This window comes from Physeter macrocephalus, chromosome 11, assembly GCF_002837175.3.
Source record: "Physeter macrocephalus isolate SW-GA chromosome 11, ASM283717v5, whole genome shotgun sequence".
NCBI lineage: Eukaryota > Metazoa > Chordata > Mammalia > Artiodactyla > Physeteridae > Physeter > Physeter macrocephalus.
Genome location: NC_041224.1, coordinates 125,200,743 through 125,216,634, shown reverse-complemented (window position 1 = coordinate 125,216,634; position 15,892 = coordinate 125,200,743).

Below are 15,892 nucleotides of genomic sequence, written 5' to 3'. Positions count from 1 at the left end.
CGGAGCCTGTGCTCCGCAACGGGAGAGGCCACGACAGAGGGAGGCCCGCATACCACCAAAAAAAAAAAAAAAAATACTTCTAAATGATTTAATGTCTCTGCATTGCAAATCAGTTAATACATAAAATGAACAGAGAATATGCTTATTTCCTAGTTGGTTTTACAAAAATAGTGATAGGTCAAGAAAACAAGCTTGGGATATTGTAGGATAAATAAACACAATGTAAACAGGACCACATTCATATATTTGTCTACAAATCTGGTTATTTTGTTTTCTTTCTATATACAAGATCAGAATGTAATGTACTTGTCAATATAAAGCAAACCCATAAATTTTTTCCAATTAAACTCTTCTTTACTGCCTTTGTCTGAGTTGCAGCTCCTCAACTTGTTAGCCATGGCAGTTTGGAAAATTAATTCTCAGTTTCCTAATGTTTAAAGTCTGTGTAATACTAGAGATTTATCTTCCCAGGGTGTTGGGGGCATTAACTGATATTAGCCATGTAAAATGTTTTGCTTAGAGTTAGATACATTGAAAATGACCAGTAAGTGTTAACTATCATTATCATGATTATTTTTGAAAGCACTAGACATTTCTAATCACCTTATTTTATAAACTCCTATTTTTTGCTAAAAATTGAAATGTGTAAGAAATACCAAAATGATGGTCCAAATTGCCTTCTATCCTTGTTAGTGATAGTGGATACATTTGTAAGAGAGTACACTTATACAATTATTTTTAAAAATCAAATAAATTTTCCTTCTCTACTTGGACTACTCTTTAAGAGATGATTCAAAGCTTCTTGAATGTCTGTATTAACATTATATTTAATTAAGCCTTAAAAATAAGGCAGATTATATTACTTTTCTTTTAGGCTTGCTATATGTTATTTAAGATGTTGATATGTAGTATGGGAATATTTTTGTGGCAAATTTTTCATTTCCACAGATCATTTAGCCCACATTAAGCTTTAGGACCAAAACCAAGAAAAGATATTAAGATTCTTAAATATTTTCAATATATTTAAATATCTATTTTGATTTAAATAGGTATAAACACAAACAATACCAAAGATTACAGGCAGGCATTAGACATATACTTCCCTGTTCATCCAATGTCCAAGCAAAAACAGCTGCAAAGGGCAACAATGACATACAATACAAAAGTTTAAACCAAAGAATGGCCTAGAGAAACCAAAATATCTGAATAAATAGTAAACCAGTTAAGTGCACTATTTTGCCCACAAAACCAATAAACTCCATATTTCATTCATTAAAAAAAAAATTAATTAATATGTTTAGTGTTTTTTCTACTATATGTTAGGAGATAAAGGAAGTTAAAAAAGCTATTGGTTACTTACAATGTGTCATGTATTATATTCAGCACTAGACACTAAATCATTGATTTCTCACATCAGTGTTAGATATTACGCATGTATCTTATGTAATACTCTCAACAAATGTGTGAGTTGCATTCTTAATTCTATAAAGAAAAATCAGAATCCTTCCCTTTAAAAACATACCCAAAGTGGCAAAAGTAGAAAGTATCTAGGAAAAAGCCTAGATAAAAACTCATGACTCTCAGATGCTAAAGCTTGGAGGCCTCCTTTTAATAAAACTCTTCTCCAATTGAAGTTCAGTGCTCAGAGATTAATAATCTACTTTATTAGATATGAACAAATATTCAAATGCCCTATGACATATACTGAATGTATCTCCTTTTATTTAGTGACTCTATTATTGTGCAGTCATGCCATGAGGTTAGTCAAAAGGTGCCAGGGTCTTGGGAAGTGAAGAGGCTTAGTTATGACTGAGACATATGTGTAATGGGCAAAATGGGAAGAGGAAGATTAGACGGTGAATTCAGGAATAACTATCAATAATCTCCCTCATTTCTCCTGATCATATCGTAATGAATAGGAATGTAATAGTTTGTACTCACTTAACCATCTGATCTTTATAATTTTCATGCAGAAAGTTGTGATTTTTGCATATGTACATAGTTCTAGATACCATTCCCCATGCATAAAATATTGCTTGTCTTTCTAGTTCCACTGCAATATTATTTGTGTCCCTTATGTCTTTATATCTAAAAAGAGAGGATACATATTTTTCAGGTTTATAATTTAATCATGTTGTAATTTTGCTTTAATGGAATTATGTGTGCATCCTGATTATTTTATACATGCATCCAGCCACTACTGTGAGCAGATCAAGGGCAGAGAATGCCTATCATAGTGTTGGTCACATAGTAGGAATGGTAAAAATAGATCTGATGAAAGGAAGAAAAAAATTAAGGGAAAGAAAATGAAGAAAACTGAAATAAAATGTAAACATTTAAGGTTTGATGGTTAAAAGGAATTCTAAATGAAAAATAGCAGTATTTCCAAACAAAATAATTGCTTTCCTAGATTGTTAATAACTTTCAAAGATATTTATTTTTATGAACTATAGAACATTTAGAATATGTGTAATTATAACAAATAATTGAGGTAGTGTGTGACAAATAGTTTCAGAAAGAATACAGAATACACACATTGTCAGTTTTGGCATCTCTAATACTGGAAACTAAAGTATGAAAAGGAAAACCATAAATTAGAATTTTTGTGGAATTCCTTTTTTAAACTACACTACAACATAATTATGTTAAGGATTTTATTTATAAAGTAATTAAGTTTATAAGACCATTATTTGAGAATTTATGATAATTAACAAATGAAAGACACTTCTGCAAAACTGTCTTAAAGCCTCACACCTGCCACCAGATGCATGGTTTTAATCCAAAGTTGAAAATGTAATTAATGAAATGACAATGAGGTTTGTAAACTTGATGACAATTTTAATTTCACACAAAAACACTGAATGTAAGAAACTATCAATGCTATCTAAAGAGCATTTAATACTTTCCAAGTATCTTAAAGGCAGCAATATATTTCCATTTTTGTCATGTGTCAGATATCAGAGAAAAAATAATTTAGTCTTCAGTACTCCTTATCTTCCCACTAAGAAAAATAAGGAAAAATAGTTCAAGTTACATTCATTGTAAGGTTTTCACTATGATATTCTAGGAATTTAAACAATGTTATTCAAATATAAGTGTGCAGAATCATATATATATGGAATTATTATATATTTATATCTAAGGAATTTTGATGGGGGAAACATTTTGAAAATCATTACATTATAAATGAATATAGTTCAGGGTAAAATCTCATAATTAATTGTACACTATAAAATTAGGTTTTATCAATATTGGCATATTTCTCAAGGAGGTATACCTTGGAAATATTGCAGGTTCGTTTCCAGACCACCATGATAAAGCAACTATTGCAATAAAGAGAATCGTGAAGTTTTTGGTTTCCTAGTGAATATAAAATTATGTTTACATTATACTCTAGTGTATTAAGTGTGCAGTAGCATTATGTCTAAAAATGTGCATAACTTAATTTAAAAACTTTGTTGCAAAAAAAAAATGCTAACCATCATCTGAGCCTTCAGTGAGTAATGGTAGTAACATCAAAGATCACTGATCCTGGTGGCGCAGTGGTTGAGAGTCTGCCTGCTAATGCAGGAGACGTGGGTTCGTTCCCCGATCCGGGAAGATCCCACATGCCGCAGAGCGGCTGGGCCCGTGAGCCATGGCCGCTGAGCCTGCGCGGCCGGAACCTGTGCTCCGCAACGGGAGAGGCCACAACAGTGAAAGGCCCGCGCACCGCAAAAAAAAAAAAAAAAGATCACTGATCACAGATCACCATAACAAATATAATAATAATGCAAAAATCTGAAATATTGCGAGAATTTCCAAAATGTGACACTGAGTCAGGAAGTGAGCAAATGCTGTTAGAAAAATGACGCTGATAGACTTGCTTAACACAGGGTTGCCACACATCTTTAATTTGTAAAAAAACACAATATTTGTGAAGCACAATAAAGTGAAGCATGATAAAATGAAATATGCCTGTAATTATTTTCTAGTTGAAGAGAGGGAACCGGTGATGGGAAGAGAGCCAGTATAAAAGATGGGTGCAGTTCCAATCCTGAAGGTATACTCTGTCATATCAGATTTAATAATCCTGCAATTTTAGGAGTTCTACTCCCCAGAAACAGGTTTCTACAAAAAGCAAGACACATATCTAATCAAAATATCAGTTGACCTTAGGGTTTATATCTTAGCTAATTTTTATCTATCTATAATTAGAATTACTCTTGTAATATCAATTCATACTACTTACAAAAGCATCTAGGATAGAAATATAGCTTTGCAGATAGCACTTTTCTGAATTGGAAATCTAATATTTTTATATTAATTGACATTTTCCAATTGCTCTAATTTGCTAAATTAATGGAATTTTAATATAGGTTTTGTGGTTTTTTTTTTTTTTTTTTTTTTTTGCGGTACGCAGGCCTCTCACTGTCGTGGCCTCTCCCGTTGCGGAGCACAGGATCCGGACGCGCAGGCTCAGCGGCCATGGCTCACGGGTGCAGCCACTCTGCGGCATGTGGGATCTTCCCGGAACGGGGCACGAACCCGCGTCCCCTGCATTGGCAGGCGGACTCTCAACCACTGTGCCACCAGGGAAGCCCTTAATATAGTTTTATATAGCTTTCAATTTATTTGAACTAAACTTTTAAGAATAACTAACATATTCAGAAATTAGAAGCATAAAGTTCAGTTGAATTATTCATTTGTGTAGTTTTAATGTTTTTCCCCTAAAGCCCAACTTTCTCTACACTACCAAACAACACGCAATTTGTTTGTAATTATTTAAAATGAGATGTCCTCTATCTTAATATATTGCCTACATCCCAATGTTGTCACAGTAGTTTCAGTATAGAGCTTTGATTTCATGTCATATCGGCACTTGAGATAGCAAACAACTATGCTCCACTAGAACAGAGGCATGAACATGACAGTTAGTCTCATGCACAGCACACAATTAAAGTGAAAAATATATAGCAATAACTGTACTTCACAGAATAGAGTGGTATTGTTAGTCCACTATTTTATCATTTGAAGTGAGATTTTTACATTTGTTCCATTAAAATATTTGAAATTCAATCCTACCTTGTATTTCTATAGACTGTAAGAACATGTAAGCAAATGTAGAAAATAATCCATAATAGTTCTTTTCAGATTTCTCAGAATTTCAGAATAAAAATAATATCCATATTTTCTCAATTTATTTATTTCCTGTCATAGATTATGTTTTAATTGAACCCTGGCTAATCATAAATTCCTGTGAATATTTTCTATATGCCATGCACTTCTGTCCTAAGTGCTCTATATAATCCTTGCAACAGCTTGACACGGTAAATTTTGTTATTATCCTGAGTTTGCAGATAAGGGAATTCAGGTACAGAGAGGTTAGATCACTTGTCAGTAACACACAGCCAATAAATGACAGAAACAAGTTTCAAACCCAGGCAGTCTAGGCCATGTTGTTATGCTTTACCACACACTGTTTCTTTAGTTCCCATTTTTCCACATACAAGTATAGAAAGGAGTGAATCCAGATTTTGCGGAGGCCTGAAAAATGATACAATTTTGGTGGGTCAACCTTAAGAAAAGGAATACAAAATTGTAAATATTATATTAGTTATGAAAATAAATATATAGTTAAAATGACAAAAGAAATTGCAGCAAAGCTGAAAATGCCAAAAACATCACAAAATTCAGAATAACAAAACAATCTGTTTACTAATTATCTGCCTAATAGCCACCTAAGATGTATAACTTCACTATTTTTGATCACCTCTTTATAGGATAAAGATTTCATAATATCTTTTCTATATAGATACTAGGAAGGTATTTCAGTACTACCACTAGCATTTTTTTTTAACATCTTTATTGGAGTATAATTGTTTTACAATGGTGTGTTAGTTTCTGCTTTATACCAAAGTGAATCAGTTATACATATACATATATCCTCATATCTCTTGCGTCTCCCTTCCTCCCACCCTCCCTATCCCACCCCTCTAGGAGGTCACAGAGCATCAAGCTGTTCTCCCTGTGCTATGCAGCTGCTTCCTCTTTTTATGGCTGAGTAATATTCCATTGTATATATGTGCCACATCTTTTTTATTCATTCATCTTTTTTTTCTTTCTTTTTTTTTTTTTTTCAGTACGTGGGCCTCTCAGTGTTATGGCCTCTCCCGTTGTGGAGCACAGGCTCTGGACACTCAGGCTCAGCGGCCATGGCTCACAGGCCTAGCCGCTCTGCAGCATGTGGGATCTTCCCGGACCGGGGCACAAACCTGTATCCCCTGCATTGGCAGGCGGACTCTCAACCACTGCACCACCAGGGAAGCCCCATTCATCTGTTGATGGACACTTAGGTTGCTTCCATGTCCTGGCTATTGTAAATAGAGCTGCAATGAACATTTTGGTACATGACTCTTTTTGAATTATGGTTCTCTCAGGGTATATGCCCAGTAGTGGGATTGCTGGGTCTTATGATAGTTCTATTTTTAGTTTTTTAAGGAACCTCCATACTGTTCTCCGTAGTGGCTGTATCAATTTACATTCTCACCAACAGTGCAAGAGGGTTCCCCTTCTCCACACCCTCTCCAGAATTTATTGTTTGTAGATTTTTTGATGATGGCCATTCTGACTGGGGTACCACTAGCATTCTTGATTCAACAAAATATTGTCACTAGTTTGTATCCATAAACATCCTACTTCACAGATACACACATTTTGTAGTACTACTGCAGAATTTTACCTTATAAAGCAAAGAAATATGGTAAATATAATGTTGTGATATTCTTTCCTCACTTTCTCCCGTGCAGTTAAAAACAACCAACCAACCCCATTATACTCTTTATTTTGACAAATAGTCTAAGTGATCAAATATTGGTGAGTCAGGCCTTGCCTTATACTGATACTCAATTACAGGTATCAAAGTTTGATTATTTTAGTAATTCTTTGCTGCATTATGCCATGAAATATTAGTCTTATTTATTATTGGAAAGAGAGTAATTAGTGCCTTTAAATTTAATCAGATTAGGTTCCAGAAAACCCAGATTTGATTTAGAAAACTCCCGCTTAATATTCTGTTCCTATAGAACCAATTCTAGTACTAAAATCTTTATGAGAAGGTTCAATCAGAGAAACAGAACCAGTAGGATATATCTATACCTATATCAATTTTATATTGATATCTAATCTATATATGTACATATATGTGAATGTATATGTACACATCTATCTCCTTCTCTATTATCTATCATATTATCTACCTATATGGGACATTTATTAGAATGAATTGGTTTACACAGTTGTGAAGATTGGCTCAGCAAGTCTGAAATCTGTACAGAAAGCTGTAAGGAATGGAAGATCAGGACAAGCTGAAACCCGACAGACATGGGATGAACTTATAATTTTCAGGCTGCAATTTCTTCTCACCTTAAGTGAATCTTAAACATTATGGAGTCAAGTATTGGTGATCTTCAAACTATATACTCTAATGAATACCTAGGATAAATTATTGAGAGTTAGAAGAATGCCACTTATTGAACTGTGTCAGATTATCTTTACTGAATTATGTATCTTTTATAATTGAAGTGCTTCTGTCACAGTGCCTAATTCCTTATCATTTACTTGTTTTATTTTGGCCCTCCATTCCCACTGAATGGCTATATGTAGAGAAAACAAAACAAAGCAAAAACAAACAAAAATCTGTAGTGAAATGATTACGTGAAATCAACTAAAAAATTACTACTACTGGCTTGAATGATCAAATAATATTTTCAGTGGTAGATATATTCATGATATACAATATATGGGAGAACCAAACGTGGATAAATGTTGATTTATATATATATATTTATTCATATATTGCAATACAAAATTTTGTTTGACTCAATGTCCTCCTTCAGAATTCTACTTTTATCTAATATAATCCCAATGTAAAAGTATAATTTTTAACATGTTGAAATATAATTGCTTTACACTGAGTACAGGTTAAAAAAAATTAACTCTGTGAGGAAATCAACATGATGGCAAAACTAGTCCAAAGGAAGATATGAGAAATTCATGTATTTTCAATAAAAAAAGAATGCTGGAATATGATTGTTAAATGAGAGAAAAAACTTAATGTTCTAAAGGATAATAAAGACATAATTGTTGGGTTATCAGTTCCACTTGAAAAAATCATTGAAACCTCATTCAACAAAAATTATTTGTATCTTGTCAGTTTTCAACAATTTAACGTCTAACTTTAAAGAGTGGACCTGAATCAGTAGTAAATAATAAATTAGACAATGTTATACTCCCTTGGAGAAAAAGATAACTCTTTGGCAAACTTGTTACAAAATGCTCTAATAAAACCATAAAGACATGTATTTGCCTTATTTTTAAAATGTTATTTCTTAATATTAGACCATCGACAACCAGAGCCATTATATATATTTTTTCTGCATGGAGAGGACATACCTCCAAGATAATATCTATCTTAGCAGTGTCCATAACATTTTCTCTGTACATCTTATGTTATCAAATTTTAACAATAGATGCTATCAGTTACTGGAGATTTTATACTTGTGTAGCCAAAAGAAAAAAAAAAGAATAGAATAAAAAGACTAGAACAAAATTATATGCTGATACACAGAGACTGAGTGTTATATGTATAAGTATACAATAAAATCTCATGAAAGAATTTATTGGCATAATGCAAGGAGATCCAGGTTCTGGGACACCCAGGATTTCAGATAAAAGAGAAAAGGCTTTATTTATAATCCATATTATTACATGACAGTCATAAATTCTGTCCAAGGATTGATTATATTTAAAAAAACAAACAAAGAGAAATAAACTGCAGGGTCCTATTTCTTGATATTAAGCTTTTAATTGTAATTCCTGCTTATCTTTGGGGATGCGGCACTTTTAAAAATGCAAATTGTGTCTTGACCTTGATACCTGGCATGTTCCATGTCAGAGAGAGCTAGGCTAAACTAAGTTTTAAAATATCAGTTTGAATTTTTCAAGTGTTATCTCAATATGGTCTCTTGGAAACAAATGAATCTCCAAAAATGTGTCTTCAATATCAGGCACAGTTGCACACTATTGGAGAATCTATTTGGGGCAGTGTTGTTTATAGAGTTGTCTATAATAATTTTTATAAAAGTGAGTGTGGCTTACCTTTTTCTTTTCTTTTTTGTTTACTTTTTATATACTCACATGATAGTTGCCTCTTCTGCTTATACTTAAGGATACTTTTTTTAAAAAGGAAATAATGTAATCAGGAACAATAGTAAATTCTAAGCTATTACTCAAATGGAAAAAATGCTACAGGTAAAATAAAGGTGCATTGATGATTATTGAATTCAGCAGGAAACATCATTCTATTACCAAAATTTCTTTGAGATTTGTGAAACTGGTTTATCTGACCAAAGTATGTTGCCAACATCTTGGCTCTTTGTGTACCGATGCGGAGACAAAGTTATGGAGGAGAGAGAAAGAGTGGCTTTATTTCTTTGCGAGGCAAAGAGGGAACACAGTTGGCTAGTGCCTCAAGAACTGTGCCTCCTCCCTGGGGGATAGGGAGAGGTTATATAGTTAGAGGTTATATAGTCAGGACTTTTGGTCAGAGGTATGTGATAAGGATCAAGGCAGTAACAGTCTTGCATTCTTCTTTCTTCTGCAACGTTTCAAAAGGGTGGAGTTGCTTACAAGATTAGGGTGTGTGCAGGGTTTCAGGTTTCAGGTTGTTGGTCTCCTAATCTTGATGAGCTTCTCTGGTCCCTTTAATCTTGCCTCAGGTGGTTTCATGGCTGCTCCTCCCTTGATTAGCAACTGTTTGAATCTGCCCTTTGTAACTCAGGGAAGGTCATGGAGGCTGGAGTCTTGCCTAAAGAAATAGGCAACAAAAAGGCCTCTGTGCCCGGGAGCCCCACAGGGCCCTGCTTGGCATCAAGTATGCTTGAAGGTTAACAGTTTTTAGCAAAAGATCACATTTGAGTGGGACTATTTCAGATTTGGAAAGTATTTTCAATATTTGAATAATGACTGTGAACATTAAATTGGAGAACAAGCCAGTGTTTGATTAATACAATTTGAGTGGGCTTGATGCTATACCTATGTACTAATGCAACTATGCAGGGATTTGCCTAATGGTGAAAAGGACTATTTCAGGCAACATAGAGCAGGTTGCCAGCCAAGTTTGCTATTCCCCTTGGGTGTCTCCCTCTCTCTTTCTCTCCTTCTCTTTCTCTCTCTTTTTCTCTCTCATTTTCTCCCTCTCATTTTCTCTCTCTATTTCTGTCTCTGACTCTGTTTCTGTCTCTACAAATGATTTTTATAATGAGAGTCAAAGTATAAACTACATAACTAGCAAAGATCAGCAGGTTCCCAGACCAGGGCTTGAAAGCATGTCCCCTGCATTGGCAGGCAGATTTTTAACCATCTTTCATCAGTATCTTATAGTTTTCTGAGTATAGGTTTTTTGCCTCCTTAGGTAGGTTATTCCTAGGTATTTTATTCTTTTTGTTGGTAATGGTAATAAATGAGATTGTTTCCTTAATTTCTCCTCTGATCTTTCATTGTTGGTGTATAGGAATGCAAGAGATTTCTGTGTATTAATTTTGTATCCTACAACTTTACCAAATTCATCATGAGCACTAGTAGTTTTCTGGTAGCATCTTTAGGTTTTTCTATGTATAGTGTCATGCCATATGTAAAAAGTGACAGTTTTCTTTCTCCTTTTCCAATTTGGATTCCTTTGATTTCTTTAGAATTTCTTTGTATATATTCATGATAAGAGTCCACTGTTGAATGTATTATATGGAAAAATCCTTTACCACTCTGTCCTTGCCTTTTCACTCTCTTGGGATATGTGTCAATGAATAGACCTTCCCAATTTTGATGTAGTCAGTCCAAGTTTTAAATTTCTTATTTGAATTCTCTGTTTTTTGTTTTTTGTTTTTTCTTTTTGTGGTGCACGGGCCTCTCACTGTTGTGGCCTCTCCCGTTGCAGAGCACAGGCTCCAGATGCACAGGCTCAGTGGCCATGGCTCACGGGCCCAGTCGCTCCGCGGCATGTGGGATCTTCCCGGACTGGGGCACAAACCCATATCCCCTGCATCGGCAGGCAGACTCTCAACCACTGTGCCACCAGGGAAACCCATCTCTGTTCTTTTTTTTTTAAAAAAAATTATTTTCAAGGTTGGATGATATTCTCTAGTTATCTTACCTATGCTTTATTATCTTATTTTTCACTTACACCTTCAATTGATTTATGTTTATAGAATAAAAAAAAGGATAAGATTGGTATTTTCTTTCTCACATACCCATATTTATCCATATATGAACCTTTGGATCCAGCACCAATTTTTTATTAACATCTTTATTGGAGTATAATTGCTTACAATATTGTGTTAGTTTCTGCTGTATAAAAAACTGAATCAGCTATAGGTAAACATATATCACCATATCCCCTCCCTCTTGCATCTCCCTCCCACCCTCCCTATCCCAGCCCTGTAGGTGGTCACAGAGCATCAAGCTGATCTCCATGTGCTATGTGGCTGCTTTCCACTAGTTATCTATTTTACATTTGGTAGTGTATATATGTCAATGCTACTTTTTCACTTCGTCACAGCTTACCCTTCCCCCTCCCTGGGTCCTCAAGTCTATTACCTATATCTGCATCTTTATTCCTGTCCTGCCTCTAGGTTCTTCAGAACCATTTTTTTTTTTTTTAGATTCCATATATATGTGTTAGCATACAGTATTTGTTTTTCTCTTTCTGACCCACTTCACTCTGTATGAAAGACTCTAGGTCCATCCACCTCACTACAAATAACTCAATTTCATTTCTTTTTATGGCTGAGTAATATTCCCTTGGAGGTTCCCCTTTCTCCACATCCTCTCCAGAATTTATTGTTTGTAAATTTTTTGATGATGGCCATTCTGACTGGTGTGAGGTGATACCTCATTGTAGTTTTGATTTGCATTTCTCTAATGATTAGTGATGTTGAACATCCTTTTATGTGTTTGTTGGCCATCTGTGTATCTTCTTTGGAGAAAAGTCTATATAGGTCCTCTGCCCATTTTTGAGTTGGGCTGTTTGATTTTGTGATATTGAGCTGCTTTAGCTGCTTGTATATTTTGGAGATTAAACCTTGTCAGTTGCTTCGTTTGCAAATATTTTCTCCCATTTTGAGAGTTGTCTTTTCGTCTTCTTTATGGGTTCCTTTGCTGAGTAAAAGATTTTGAGTTTCATTAGGTCCCATATATTTATTTTTGTTTTTATTTCCATTTCTCTAGGAGGTGGGTCAAAAAGGATTTGCTGTGATTTATGTCATAGAGTGTTCTGCCTATGTTTCCCTCTAAGAGTTTTACACTGTGTGGCCTTACATTTAGGTCTTTAGTACATTTTGAGTTTATTTTTGTGTACGGTGTTAGGAAGTGTTCTAATTTCATTCTGTTACATGTAGCTGTCCAGTTTCCCTGGCACCACTATTGAAGAGGCTGTCTTTTCTCCATTGAATATGCTTGCCTCCTTTATCAAAAATAAGGTGACCATATGTGCTTGGGTTTATCTCTGGGCTTTCTATCCTGTTCCATGGATCTTTATTTCTGTTTTTGTGCCAGTACCATACTCTCTTGATTACTGTAGCTTTGTAGTATAGTCTGAAGTCAGGGAGCCTGATTCCTTCAGCTCCGTTTTTCTTTCTCAAGATTGCTTTGGTTATTCAGGGTCTTTTGTGTTTCCATACAAACTGAAATTTTTTGTTCTAGTTCTGTAAAAAACCCCATTCGTAGTTTGATAGGGATTGCACTGAATATGTAGATTGCTTTGGGTAGTATGGTCATTTTACAATGTTGATTCTTCCAATCCAAGAACATGTTATATCTCTATATCCATTTGTATCATCTTTAATTTCTTTCATTAGTGTCTTACAGTTTTCTGCATACAGGTCTTTTGTCTCCTTAGGTAGGTTTATTCCTAGGTATTTTATTCTTTTTGTTGCAATGGTAAATGGGAGTGTTTCCTTAATTGCTCTATCAGATGTTTCATCATTAGTGTATAGGAAGGCAAGAGATTTCTGTGCACTTATTTTATATCCTGCTACTTTAACAAATTCATTGATTAGATCTAGTAGTTTTCTGGTAACGTTTTTAGGATTATCTATGTATAGTATCATGTCCTCTGTAATCAGTGACAGCTTTACTTCTTCTTTTCCTATTTGGATTCCTTTTATTTCCTTTTCTTCTCTGCTTGCTGCATCTAAAACTTCCATAACTATGTTGAAAAATAGTGGTGAGAGTGGACAACCTTGTCTTGTTCCTGTGCTTTTTTTGTGACATCTTTGTCCTGTTTTGGTATCAGGGTGATGGTGGCCTTGTAGAATGAGTTTGGGAGTGTTCCTCCCTCTGCTATCTTTTGGAAAAGTTTGAGAAGGATAGGTGTTAGCTCTTCTCTAAATGATAGAATTCACCTGTGAAGGCATCTGCTCTGGGCATTTGTTTTATTGGAAGATTTTTAATCACAGTTTCAATTTCAGTGCTTCTGATTGGTCTGTTTATATTTTCTATTTCTTCCTTGTTCAGTCTCAGAAGGTTGTAGTTTTCTAAGAATTTGTCCTTTTCTTCCAGGTTGTCCAATTTTTTGGCATATAGTTGCTTGTAGTAATCTCTCATGATCCTTTGTATTTCTGTACTGTCAGTTATTACTTCTTCTTTTTCATTTCTAATTCTATTGATTTGAATCTTCTCCTTTTTTTTCTTGATGAGCTATGTTAATGGTTTATCAGTTTTGTTTATCTTCTCAAAGAACCAGCTTTTAATTTTATTGATCTTTGCTCTTGTTTTCTTCATTTCTTTTTCATTTATTTCTGATCTGATCTTTATGATTTCTTTCCTTCTGTTAACTTTGGTGGGTTTTTTTGTTCTTCTTCTAATTGCTTTAGGTGTAAGGTTAGGTTGTTTATTTGATATTTTTCTTGTTTCTTGAGGTAGGATTGTATTGGTATAAACTTCCTTCTCAGGTCTGCTTTTGCTGCATCCCATAGGTTTGGGGCCGTCATGTCTTCATTGTCATTTGTTTCTAGATTATTTTTTATTTCCTCTTGGATTTCTTCAGTGACCTCTTCGTTATTTAGTAGCGTATTGTTTAGCTTCTATGTGTTTGTATTTTTTACAGTTTTTTTCCTGTAATTGATATCTAGTCTCATTGCATTGTGGTCAGAAAAGATACTTGATACGATTTCAATTTTTTAAAATTTACCAAGGCTTGATTTGTGACCCAAGATATGATCTAACCTGGAGAATATTCCATGAGCATTTGAGAAGAAAGTGTACTCTGTTGTTTTTGGATGGAATGCCTGATAAATATCAATTATGTCCATCTTGTTTAATGTATCATTTAAAGCTTGTGTTTCCTTATTTATTTTCATTTTGGATGCTCTGTCCATTGGTGAAAGTGGGGTATTATTATCAGTAATATAGTATAGTATTACTATCAGTAATATAGTACTACTATCAGTGTGTACTATCGATTTCCCCTTTTACAGCTGTTAGCATTTGCCTTATGTATTGAAGTGCTCCTATGTTGGGTGCAAAAATATTTACAATTGTTATATCTTCTTCTTGGCTTGATCCGTTGATCATTATGTAGTGTCCTTCTTTGTCTCTTTTAATAATCTTTATTTTAAAGTCTATTTTGTCTGATATGACAATTGCTACTCCAGCTTTCTTTTGATTTCCATTTGCATAGAATATCTTTTTCCATCCTCTCACTTTCAGTCTGTATGTGTCCCTAGGTCTGAAGTGGGTCTCTTGTAGACAGCATGTATATGTGTCTTGTTTTTGAATCCATTCAGCCAGTCTATGTCTTTTGGTTGGAGCATTTAATCTATTTACATGTAAGGTAATTATCGATATGAATGTTCCTATTACCATTTTCTCTATCGTTTTGGGTTTGTTATTGTAGGTCTTTTCCTTCTCTTGTGTTTCCTGTCTAGAGAAGTTCCTTTAGCATTTGTTATAAAGTTGGTTTTTTGGTGCTGAATTCTCTTAGCTTTTGTTTGTCTGTAAAACTTTTAATTTCTCTGTCGTATATTAATGAGATCCTTGCTAGGTAGAGTAATCTTGGTTGTAGGTTTTTCTCTTTTATCACTTTAAATATTTCCTGCCACTCCTCTCTCGCTTGCAGAGTTTCTGCTGAAAGATCAGCTGTTAACCTTATGGGGATTCCCTTGTACATTTTTTGATGTTTTTCCCTTGCTGCTTTTAATATATTTTCTTTGTACTTCATTTTTGATAGCTTGATTAATATTTATCTTGGCATGTTTCTCCTTGGATTTTTCCTGTATGGGACTCTGTGCTTCCTGGACTTGATTGACTATTTCCTTTCCCCATATTAGGGAAGTTATCATCTATAATCTCTTCAAATATCTTCTCAGTCCGTTTCTTTTTCTCTTCTTCTTCTAGGACCACTGTAATTTGAATGTTTGTGCATTTAATGTTGTCCCAGAAGTCTCTGAGACTGTCCTCAATTCTTTTCATTCTTTTTTCTTTATTCTGCTCTGCAGTAGTTATTTCCACTATTTTATCTTCTAAGTCACTTATCTATTCTTCTGCCACAGTTTTTCTGCTAATGATTCCTTCTAGAGAATTTTTAACTTCATTTATTGTGTTGTTTATCACTTTTGTTTGCTCTTTAGTTCTTCTAGGTCCTTGTTAAGCATTTCTTGTATTTTCTCCATTCTATTTCCAATATTTGGGTCATGTTTACTATCATTACTCTGATTTCTTTTTCAGGTAGACTGCCTATTTACTCTTCATTTGTTTGGTCTGGTTGGTTTTTACTTTGCTCCTTCATCTGCTGTGTATTTCTCTGTCTTCTCATGTTGCTTAACTTACTGTGTTTGGGGTGTCCTTTTCACAGGCTGCA